Below are 12,451 nucleotides of genomic sequence, written 5' to 3'. Positions count from 1 at the left end.
CTTTTATCAATACTTAAAAGTTTTTGTACTAATGCTTACTCAATATTTCATTTTAAACATATAGGATATACTTTCATTTACATATATTTAGTTTATATTCTTACCTAAATTCTCAATAATTAAATGATATGCTGTTTAACAGAATAGTGCTAAAAAGAAAAAGACCTTGTTTGCTTCACATGGCATACCACTCCGTGCATAAACAGCCATCCATAAACACGTCATCTGCCTCTGCTAGAGAACTTTTTACAGAACTTTAATAAGAACCTATCACAAACATAGAAAAATAAAGGACAATGGTCATGTAGACAATTTATATCTCTCTTATTATAAAAAAAACTTGGGACGAGACGTGATCTTTTGAAGAGAGACAGTTTAGAAAAAAAATATATCAATACTTCAGACAAATTCAAAATAGGTAAAGCAGTAATATTACCATCATCATATCAAGGTAGTCCAAGAGCATTGTAACAGTTATATATCATGATGCAATGGCAATATCCCGAACTGTCGCTCGGCCTGTTTTATTTTACAATGACGTGCAATCCACAATGGCCAGAAATCCGCATATTCTTGACAACAATGCCACCGGCTACTTCGGCTCTGGATATTCCGACATTCGTAAGTAGATGGTTTTATCAGAAAGTCTTATTTTTATTGAGTGAACTCGAAACTGTGTTCGGTCAAATCAGAGGATAGATGTACACGATCGAATTTCAAAAACGAGGTTTTCCTCGCATGCATTTATTGGTTACTTTGCAAAATAAATTAACTGCTGATGATGTAGATCGGTTTGTCTGTGCTGAAATTCCAAACGGAGAAACCTATCCTGAATTATGGTACAAAGTTATTAAACACTTGTCTCGCGGACCTCATTTAAAAGATTCAGTATGTTGGGACTCAAAAGAAAAAAAACTTTAAAGAAAATTCCAAAAGCGTTCGTTCAAACAACAGATATGACTAAGGCTGTCTTTCCTGATTGTCGCCGAAGAGATAATCGTCACGAACAACACACTTAGGCCTATCTCGGAAAATTGTGACGCTCGATAATTCAATAGTTGCACTATATAACCCGTATTTGCTCAAACGATTCGATTGTCATTTTAATGTCGAGTATTGGCAATCGGTTATGAGTATTAAGTACATCTACAAGTACATTCATAAAGGGCAGAATAGAGTATGCGTAACTTTATCGAAAGAACAGTCGCAGGACGAAGTTCAAGCATATTTAGATACTCGGTAAGTCAGTGCAATGGAAAGCGGATGGGATTCAATGGAATTGCCAATGCACGGTTGAAGTCATTCTGTTAAATTATTACCGAGGGCGGAGATGCAGAAGCTTTAGAAGCGAAAAATAGAAATTCAAAATTATTGGCTTATTTTGAACTTAATAAAACAGACGTAAATGGAAAAGCATATATGTACGCGCAAATTCCTCAACATTTCACATGGCAGAAACAAAAAAAAAAGTGTGGCATCCAAGAAATATTAATTGCAAAAGTGTTGCTTGATTAAATCACCAAAAGATATCGAACGGTTTCATTTAAAATTGTTGTTACGTGAATTGAAAGGAGCAACGTCGTATAAAGATGTTCTAACTATAGATGGAACTACGGCAGGAGCAGCTGGGTTATGTAAATTGTACAACTACTGTATATGTTTGAAATGATGTCTTAATGCCACTTCTGTAATAATGCCTGACAAATTAAGACACTTATTTGTGTACTTAATTATGACGGATGAAGTTTATGCTTTACAATTATATGAAGCGTTCAAAGGACCATTATCCGAAAAGACGAATGAACAAACAGCTCTTTCGATCAAAGAAATGTTAGCAGCAGAAGATTTAACAATGCAGCAATTTGGACTTCCACAAGAAATTAACGAATCAAAGGTAAAGAAAGAGATAACAGCAGACGAAAATTTAACAGTGGAAGACCATGAAAAATTATATAATAAAAGTTAATTCCAAATATTTTTTCAACTGAAGTTTTAAAGTGAACATAATGCATATGTAACAATTCCCATGAAAAACAAAAAAAACAATCTCTTTAAATTGTATTTTCAGAAAAACAAATCCTGGGGTTGGCAAGCAAAGCGAGCAGGGGGCCAGTGCCCCCTTGTCTCTCTATTATATAAAAAAATCTTGGGACAAGACATTTTCAGAGAGACGAGACAAGACATTTTCAGAGAGATAATTTCACGTCCTGCAAGGCAAGACTTTGTGCCAAGAGATGAACTGAAAACCTATAGGTTTTCCAAGCGGGGGTGGAAATAAAAGACAAACAGTAGAAGAACAAAAGACAAAGATTAGAAGACAAAGTAGAACGTTGTAAAGAGGTTCAAAAATGTTGATGCGGTAAACATGCAGAGCAGGTTAGAGATTATGAACGTACTAAAATTCAAAAGTCTCAAAAAACTGATAAGAAAGATCACATTAGCGCTAACAAACAGAAATTATTACTCAGTGAAATAATGGAACAGCAAAAAGAGATTGAATATATGGACATAGGTGATGTGACAGAAGTATTTAGATATTGGTCGGCTTTAAAGTTTAAGTCAAAGACTTGTAGATCATCTAATTCATGTTGCCATCAGGGAAAGGTAGTGTTTCTTCCCAATGAAGAGGCATATCCGGGAGAAATAAAAGACATGTTGTTTGGTGAAAGTGAAATCCACAAACACAACAGGCAAAATATCCGAACCTACAATAATCTGTTCGTGTTTGCATCATACAATGCTCAAAACATAGATTTACATGATTCAGGACCATACACTATGAAAATATGTGGTCCCACAACAATTATAGCTACTACAAGTTTAATTTCAAAGAAACCACAATTCGTTCAGGTTTATATTTATGATCATAGAGAAGCGAAGCAACATAGAATTGAAACAGTTAAAATGATCGGACATATTAGAAATTCTACAGCCAATAATGGATACAAATCCATACATCCAAAAGTATCTTACTTTACATGAAATGCATCTGAAAAACACGGACAAAGAAGTTTTCTTGGATTTCTATATGAGTCCAAAAGATCACACTCCCGTATATAATAAACCAAAATGTGATGAATTGTCAGCGATAATATTTTTGAAAGATGGAGATATAAAGACAGAGTTGATATTTGTGTTTATCCAAAAGCACAGCATGATTCATAGTTAGTGGCAGATCTGGGAAATGACTAGCGCGTAGGGCCCGCACAGGGGATGGTGAGCAAAGCGAGCAGGGGTCAGAGCCCCCTAGTACTCATTAAATATTTATTATAGAAAGATTAACCTCTGGTATTAACACATCCAGAATGATGCAGACTTTGTCCATCCTTTCAGAAGTGCCTACAGCTCTTAAAAGCACTATATCCAGGTAGTGGTAGAAGACCTCTATTAGTTCTTCATTCTCTATTTAGGAAATTATCTGCGGACCTTTAGGATTTTCGTAAATGTCATACCATTTTGATGAAAAATTTCTACTTACAAAATTTCTACAAACAGCCTGAAGAAGGGGCCTGAGTTGCCTTGAAATCTTGTATATTTTAATCTGTTCAGTTAGCAAATAAAAGGTGTCATTTTGTTTGACCTCACATTACATAAAAAGAGCCTGTTGGACAAGAAAATACAACAGTTTAGTACTTTAAAGTCATCATAGCTCTCTGCTATAAGACGTTAAAATAATTAAGTTCATTAGTTGTTATCAGCAAGTGATCATCTGCCGCTTGGTCCTTCGTTATGAAGTCTATCAGTGTTCTATGTTGACCCCTCCTGGAGGTTATCTCTGTACTTTACTGGTACACATCTATTATTTTGACTGAGTATTAAGGCTACACCAATCTGGATAAAAACACTAGCTAAAGAAATATGTAAACCACAGAAAAGCTTTCTAGGTACTTTTATTCTAATCAACAAAATAACCAATCTGACACTCCCCAGGTGACAGTTGTTCCTTGACAAAGCTTAGCTTATGACAATCCTCCCTAACATGTTGAATTTTTTAAAGTTAAACCAAGTATCAAATAATATTGGTTAGACTAAATTTACAATAATACCTTGGTGTAGCTGTGTCAGTATATTCCTCAAGGAGTTCACTGACGCTATGTTCCTCCTAGTCCTGAACGACTTTATTTTGCAGGTGTTTCTCCACAACACAATCACAATGTCGTAATAAGCACATTGTTCTTCCAGTAGGTTCATCTCTTGAGGTCATTTGATAAGATTTTGGCATATAGGTATGAGAATTTTATTGAGCACCATCTGTATATGAAATATTACTGTAATACGATGTTTTTTTCCGAATTGTTTCATTTGTGCCGATCCTTCAGCTCAACATTTGTACCACTAGTGTGCGCTGGAGTAATATGAAAACACAGGCCACGAACGTCTGCTTTAGGTTGTCGTTGAAGAGACACTGCGGCTGCGCAAACGCTGGCGTCATGCGTAATTTTTGCATAAATCCCATGAGCACCCCTACAATAAGCGACCACAGGAGGAAATCGACTTTTGGTTTCTAAAAACTTTTAAAGGACTCAGTTCAGGAATTTAAAAACAAGTGTTCTCCCCGACGGGGAATCGAACCCCGGTCTCCCGCGTGACAGGCGGGGATACTCACCACTATACTATCGAGGAGTTACTATGTAGACGTTATGTAAAGGCCTAGATGTAGATCTTTTGAAAACAATACTAGTGTTTTTATTATGTTTAATCTTATTAATTAATTACTTACTTACGATCCAATAAAGTTAGAAACACCATAATCTTTATAGTACTTAAAGGAGTTCATATGCTGGTGCCGTTGTCCAATGGAAAGTTAAGTTTCGAATAAGTCAATAATATCTTCAAGTCAAGTTAAGCGCGTCTCGCATTAAACTGCGTTTCTGGTTAATTACGTTAAGTTCTACAGAACGGAACCAATTGTTAATAGTTAGACTGCTTAGTCAATCAAAGTGCAGAAGGCCTGCCATAGCGTGGGACGTAGGTTCGATCCCCCGACTGGGAGCATGCTTAATTAAAGGACGTTACGTTGGATACGAAAAAAATCGTATCAAAACCTATAACCCCCCTTTAAACATAAAAACATCTTAAACTATATTTTAAAAAGTCACGTCAGTTAAATAAATAGTTGGTATGCACTGTCAGCCAATCAAAATCGTGACATTTCGGTACTTGTGCAAAAAATGGTGACTTTTTCGTTCGGCAAAGTCATTTAATTTTACAGAATATTGTTTTATGGAGTCGAGACTGGATTTAAATTGCATGTTAGATTTTTTTTAATTTCACAAAGTCTGTGGGATGCTCTTTTTAAACATATAATGTTAAAATAAATTGAGACTGTAATTTTAAGAACTGCAAGAGATGGATAGATAGACAAGGATGGTGCTATCGAATAGATAAGGTAGGTAATACAAAAAAAACGCTACAGCCTATTTATGAAGGCAGACTCGGCAAACGGGCAATCAAGCCGTACGGCGAAAGCCGCAGAACAGCGTCTCCAAAACGGAAATGGCGAAAAATATATTGCATCGGTAGTGGTTTAGAACTTCAATAGAGAATGAATGGGAAACGGAGACTCCCGGCGAATACGGTAAACATTTTAAAAATTGTGATTCACTGGCTGTGTCCGGACCCTGTATTTCACCCAATGTTCTTTGGATATCCGCAGCTGTAGTAGCTCTCAGTTGCATTATGAGCAAATTCTGTAAACAATCAATCCGCAAAATGCAAATATGAATGTTGTCTTTGCACTGTGGCAGGTTCAAAGGCAGTTGAAGTGTATGTGGCCAATAGATTATAATTAATCAAAACATGATCCGTGATCAAAGCAAAACGAATGATAATCGCCGCCGCATCTATTATATATCTAGAAATGATAGACACAATAAAAACCAGACAATAGCGCCCCCAAAAAGGAAGTGGCTGAAAATATATTACATCGGTAATGGTTTAGGGATTTCGTAACGCATTGGTGGTTCAGTGGTAGAATTCTCGCCTGCCACGCGGGAGGCCCGGGTTCGATTCCCGGCCAATGCAACTTAATTTTTAAAACCGTCCCCTACATGTTTGCACCTCGCCTTATTATCCTCTTTAATAAAATCCCTGTGTCCAGGTGTCAGTGTGTGCGTCTTCTGGTGAAGTGCGCATGCGCGGTCCACACGGCACGTGTTCAGTCTCTTCCTGTGCATTACCTGTGCAGAGAGAGAGAGAGACAGAGAGATACAAAGACATACACACAGGCGCGCGAAACAGTAATTAACTATATTTGTGCTTAAAAACTTAAAAAAAATATATATTTACATACAGTTCATACGGTCTGGAACGGATCCATTGTATTTACATACAATCCTATGGGGGAAATTACTTCGGTTCACGACCAAATCGGGTTTCAACCAGAGTTTTGGAACGAATTATGGTCGCTGTATTACTGTCAGACAAAATTACAGGCATTTTACGGAAATACAAACCAGTATTACTGAGAGAGAAAATTAAAGGCACACAATACAGTGACGCATATTACAGCCACATACAAGGTCCCTTGCCATTTAATATAGACTGTTTCTACTAATGTTTATGCACTACTGTTCTGGCGCCCGTTATTGTAACAGGCTTAATGTCCAGTATGTATATAACATTTAATTAGTATACAGTATAGCCAATACTGTTATCTGTCTAGTACCTTATCCGTCTGCTTATTATACAGTGAATGTACTATATATTTGTCTATGTTGTGGCTTCCCTGTTTTTTATGACAGTTATAAATCCTTATCTTTATCCTTCCCCTATCTATCTATCTATCTATCTATCTATCTATCTATCTATCTATCTATCTATCTATCTATCTATCTAGTGCCTTCCCTGTCTATCTGTTTAGTGGCTTATCTGTGTATTATTCAGTGCTTTGTCTGTCTGTGTATTTCTTACAGGTACAATTAGAAGAACACTTGTTCAAGATAACTACCGTCTCAATTTAAATAAAGATATAAATTTTAAAAAGAGCATCCAACAGACTTTGTGAAATTAAAAACTAATTAATTTCTCACATGTAAATTAAATCCAGGCTTAACTCCTTAAAACAAAACATGAAAATGCCACGATTTTGAATGAGTGACAATACATACCAATTGGTTAAATTTTTGTTAAACTAATTTAAATTACTTTCTTATTGGAAAAAATAAAAACGTTTTGATATCAATTTTTTTTTGTTTTTCTCATAAACGTTTACGATCTTTTGTGCTAAAAAATAAGTAAATCAATATATTTCACCTCACTGCGTAATCGAACCGGCGTCTTCGCGGCAAAGCCTAACAGATCGGAGTTCGATTCCCTGCTGGGGAGAAAGTTTTTTTTTTCTTTTTAACCACAAACAGACATAAAATGTATAAACTGGTATGCACTGTCAGTCAATCAGATCGTTGTATTTTCATTTATACTAGGCTGACAGCGAACGCACTATATAAGAAAACAGTCAGAGAAAGCACTAGACAGATAGATATCAGCATTAGCAATCTATATATGTATAAAAGTATGTTCCATGACGTCCGAACGGCTGGAGCGATTTTCATGAAACGTGGTACAAGTGTTTCTCAATAGTCGACTAAAAATACTGTAGGGTGAAATCAGCCCTAACCCACCCCCTTCATGGTTGGGTGGGGGATTGATCTTAACGGTCTTGTATGTATGTTATCATTCAGTTGACACTCGGAACAACCACCAGAGCACCATACGTCACCGCAGTTTTAGACCAGGAAGTGATGTTACCATTTCTAGGCAAGGCAAAAACAACGCCTCCTTTTATCGAACACAAGTCTCAGTTTTCGAGCACAAACAAAATATGACAGAAAACAACACGGTATTATTATTATTATAAAACTGTACATTTTGCAAAACGTTTTTCAAAACAGTTTGAAAAGTTAACGTTACGTTTACATGTATGTAATCTTTGGCTGGCGAGCTAATTGTTAATGTCTGGAACACTGGTTACGGTGGTTTGCCTGGTAAAAACTGGGGAAATCGACACGTAATGTTGCATTGTCAGCAAAATACGATAAAAATGCATTTTGCCCAAAGTTCAGTCTATGTTCTTGATGAACGGAAAACTGCCAGTACTTTAAGACGATATTTAACTTAAATTAAGATCTTTTAAGTTCTTCAAAGTTTGTTATATATTTTATAAATTGTATTCATCCAGCCATCCATCAATCCATCCATTTCCTAACGAATGTTAACGTAGTGTTTATTTAACTTTTAATTCTTTTCTTTTTTCGGAGGTGGGCGCGACTTTTTAATGAAAATAAAACAATAAACATATTCCTGTTCGGTTAAGAAGTGAACATTAAGTCTTTAAATGAGAAAGTAATCTAGGGATAAGCTTCAAAATTCTACACCACTTTATAATAAATTATGTTTTCTTATTTAGCCGGTGAAGTAGTGTCAAATGATGTTGCTTTTAAGAAAGCTGAGAAATTAAAATCCTTTGCCTAAATTGAATGTTCAGAATTTGGTGCGTTAGTTAACAAGTCTAATTCTTACTTCATTTTCTTACTACATTTGTAAAAGATCTTTCACTTTCTCTTTAGTAAGCCACATTTAAGTATTATAAATTAGTTTTTAAATCTTGGATATGTACCTACATTATTTATACTGGCTAATAACCTCTTAAGGTAAAAAAAAAAAATCTGTGATCTATCAAATTATAGACCATTTTACTAATCTTTCTTGTATTTCTAAAATTTAGAGAAAGGTGTAGGTAAGCAGTTCTCCATTTTTTGCAAATAACAGTAATCTCATGTAACATTTTTACACAGGTACTGCTTTAGTCAAAGTATGCAATGATTTGCTCTCCACTGACCAAGGTTGCATTTTGAGGCCCATAGTATTACATCTAGAGTGAGTGCCACATTTGATACTGTAGACCATGATATTCATCTGATCAACTACATGAACCGTCTCGGTGTTCTAAAATAGAGGTTTGCCTGTTAGAAAGTAGATTCCTTGAAATTTTCATTTGTTGAATTGTAACAAAACAGAAGTGCTAGTCATTGTTTCGAAAGCTGCTAAAAATGTCAGTCTGAATGTAACATGTCTGTACAACAACAACATTTATTTATATAGAACATTTTCATACAAAAAGTAGCTCAAAGTGCATTACATAATGAAGGATAGAAAAATAAAAGACACAATAAGAAATTAAAATAAGACAACACTAATTAACATAGAATAAGAGTAATGTCCAATGGCCAGGGTGAACAGAAAAGTAGATGGCACCCCTGTCACTCACAATACACTAATTCTAAACTTGGGTTATATCTACAGAGAAAATGATGATCTTTCATTTGATACACATACTAAACATGTATCTAGAGTAGCCTTCATTTTACTTAAGAAATATTGCAAAACTTAGATTATGTTAGCATTCCATGATGCTAAATAACATATCCGTGCTTTTATTACTTCTGTATGGATCACCGTAAGGCTTTGTGGTTGATAACAGACTTAATTTAATTCAAAATTCAGTGGCTGAAGAGCTTACAAGAGCCAGTAAATATGAACAGTATATATCACCCCTGCTTTGCTTTCTTTACATTTTCTTTCTGCAAATTTTGTGTTATTTCGTAATGAATTATTAGGTACTGGTGATCACCTGTATCACTTTGCATGGTTAAGGATCTCAATATTTGAGTTACCTTTTAATTTCTTACAGTCACTCTTACAGGAAGAGGGATATCTTGTTATCTCTAGAATAAAAAAATCTGTAGCTGGAAATAAAACAGTAGTTTGTAAAGCACACAGTTTTAGGAACAACCCTCCAAAAAGTGGTATGAGATTCCGACAGTCTGTCAGCCCTCAAATCTACAATAAAAATATATTTGTTTAGTCAGTCCAATAAGTAAAATTTACAATGAATCTACATTCCTATTTGCTATTTGTCTTTTCTTTTTAAACTTGCTATATTATTTTTAATTTGTGCAAAACAAAACAGACCATTTTTTATTTTGTTCAGTAATAATCTGGTACTGACACAAAGATTTTTGTCTCCGGGTTTATGGCCTGGAAATATTTAATGCTGCTTTGTGACAATACTAATTGTAAAATGCACAAAATAATTCAAATTTGATTGCTTGATTAAAACAGTTATTTAGTATTGTGAGTGATTACTGTAGATACAGAATTTAAACTTGCTAAAGCCATCCTCCTTTTTTGTCATTTTTATAGAAACACATAACTATTCAACTGGGAGAGTCAGTACCACTGCTGACTCAATGTGACAGATGTTCCACCTTTTTCCATTGTCCTTTTTGTAGTGGTAATGGTTTTAAGCCCTCCAAACTGGAAAAATTAAAAAAAAACAAAAAATTTGAAGAGTCATTTCAAGAAGGCAGTTCTCCATGAAGGTAAGTTCATTTGAGAGTTGATTTTTAATGTACGTGCAGTACTGGTACATATACTTTTAACTCGGTATTCTACATTATAACAATTTATACTGTTGCACATTTAAGGTTTCGCCATCCACAGATGTGGTTTAGACTGCAGGCCATCACAGCATTATCACTGACCTACTGCCAGACTGCAATATTTAGGAGAAGTGACTTTGAAAATCACTTGCTTGTTTGTAAACGCAAACAGAATGCTTTTTCAACCACCAAAGAACCACTAGAAATAAATTGCAATAAGTAGAGTGTGCACTGTACTGTATGCAGATAGATTAAATATTAATTTGAAATAATTCTTTTGTGTGCTCCACAGTATGTTCTGTGCCTTGTCTTGGATATGCCATTTGACTTCACAGCTGTAAGCTTTCACTTATGTCTCTGATTATTTGTTAATATCTGTTACTGGTTTTAATGTTCTTTGTTTTTACCCTCCCTCTGCATGTCAGTGTGATTTACATGTGATCAGGAGGTGCTGGCGCTTTATTCTATTGGAGAATTTTTCTGTTGGAAGGTCTCTCTCTCTGTGTGGCTAACGTGTGAATATTTCTTACAGGACAAAGACATTCACTAAAGGGGCACTGGAGAGTGCCCAGAGCAGTGAGGAGGTATATATGTAATATCTAATATTATTTAAATAGGCATGTAGAAATACATGTTTTGTTTAATTCTCTTTGTGGTCTTCATCTAAAGGAACCACTAATAAAAAAGGACCTCCGCACTGCAGTAAAATGGTTGTGCCAACACAGACAGTTGTTCAGAGGTGCCGTGTCTGAGCCCCATTTTCTGGAGATGGAGGAGGAGGACCAAAGCCGAGCTCGAAACTGGAGATTTAATTTTGGCAAGAGAACCCTTTTTATTTATTTTTCAGTTTAGGGATGATAGGGAACTTTTTACTCAGGAAAGTCGGGATAAAATAAAACTTAAAAGTAAACTGCATATATAATTAATCACTATAATTAGTGTCTGTTGCAACATTGATTGTTACTTGTATTTTATTGTGCATTAATGCTCTGTTGATTTCAGTTTATAATCCTTTGATTTTTCTGTTTTTCTTTGATGGTGGGTAGTTTTTGAAAATAAACAACTTAACTGCAAGTCTTTTTTTGGGTCTGCTGTTCATTTTGAAATATTGGTATTCGTTCTTCTTACTTATGTTAGGCTTTTTTAAAATAATTTTTAAAAATATTTCATCACAGAACAAACACACAAATTAGTAAAAATGTCTCCTTTTGGAAATAATGTAGTGTTTTTTTGAGGGTTTCCTTGGAGGACAGAACATTATTTTGGTACAGCAGTGAAAGATTTGAGGTCTTGGACATTATGAAGATGCTGCTGTGCAATAATGTAACATTGTGGTTTTCTAAGTCACTACACACATTACTGAAGTAACTCAATGATAGTTTTAGATAGCCTCACACTTCAGTCCTTCACAAATACAGTAGTTTATTTTAATTTTTCTTTGAGAAGCTTGAAAGATAATTGTGGTGAATCTCAACTTATAATTACATTTTTTCTATGTATGTACTATTGAGGGACTTTTTTTTTTAAATCAGGTGGTCACTTTATTTTAACAAGCAATGCAAATAACCTGTTTACTCTTTACCCTCAGATCACATTCTGTGTGTTTATCAAGTAGAACTGAATATTTTCATTTTCTACACAATACTGTAATAACTGTACAGTTCACTCAGTGAGACACACAAACACACTCACTATGCATACGCACTACAGGTACCATCATTGGTTCCTCTGTGGATTGGACTGCTGAATTAACACAATGGCTGTATATGAGGTGAGGTGTCACCAATGGTTTACCCTGCTCCTCAAGATGGCTCTGTCTCCTTCTCCCTGTTCCAGTCTCGGTTCAAGGTTGTCCACATGACACAAGTATTTTTTATGAGATGTTCAATATGTTACCTGTGGCCAGCATCCAGCATAATGTTTTGTCTAAATTCTCCACTCCTCTTTTTGTAGCATTAGCGTCCATTATCATTTCTGGCCATGGAATCTCCTATCCCTGTGCAGATCAC

At 35.2% G+C, this 12,451-nt stretch overlaps 1 long non-coding RNA gene and 2 other non-coding genes across 4 annotated transcripts; 2 read left to right on the top strand and 1 right to left on the bottom strand.

Annotated features, from left to right (window-relative positions):
* Positions 1–4,551: 4,551 nt before the first annotated feature.
* Positions 4,552–4,623, bottom strand: trnad-guc. The gene has a single exon. It is a non-coding gene; the product is annotated as a tRNA-Asp (tRNA).
* A 1,330-nt stretch (positions 4,624–5,953) lies between these two features.
* trnag-gcc lies at positions 5,954–6,024 on the top strand. Its single transcript has one exon. It is a non-coding gene; the product is annotated as a tRNA-Gly (tRNA).
* Positions 6,025–7,747: 1,723 nt separating this feature from the next.
* LOC120516103 lies at positions 7,748–11,478 on the top strand. 2 transcript variants are annotated; one of them, XR_005630778.1, is made up of 5 exons: positions 7,748–7,840; positions 10,204–10,382; positions 10,735–10,779; positions 10,975–11,026; positions 11,112–11,478. It is a non-coding gene; the product is annotated as an uncharacterized LOC120516103 (long non-coding RNA). The 2 variants fall into 2 exon arrangements; XR_005630777.1 differs by having other exon boundaries at positions 10,735–11,026.
* The last annotated feature ends 973 nt before the right edge of the window (positions 11,479–12,451 follow it).

This window comes from Polypterus senegalus, chromosome 15 (genome assembly GCF_016835505.1).
Source record: "Polypterus senegalus isolate Bchr_013 chromosome 15, ASM1683550v1, whole genome shotgun sequence".
Taxonomy (NCBI): domain Eukaryota; kingdom Metazoa; phylum Chordata; class Cladistia; order Polypteriformes; family Polypteridae; genus Polypterus; species Polypterus senegalus.
The sequence above is the reverse complement of the archived record's forward strand: the minus strand, read 5'-3'. Positions and strand labels throughout refer to the sequence as shown.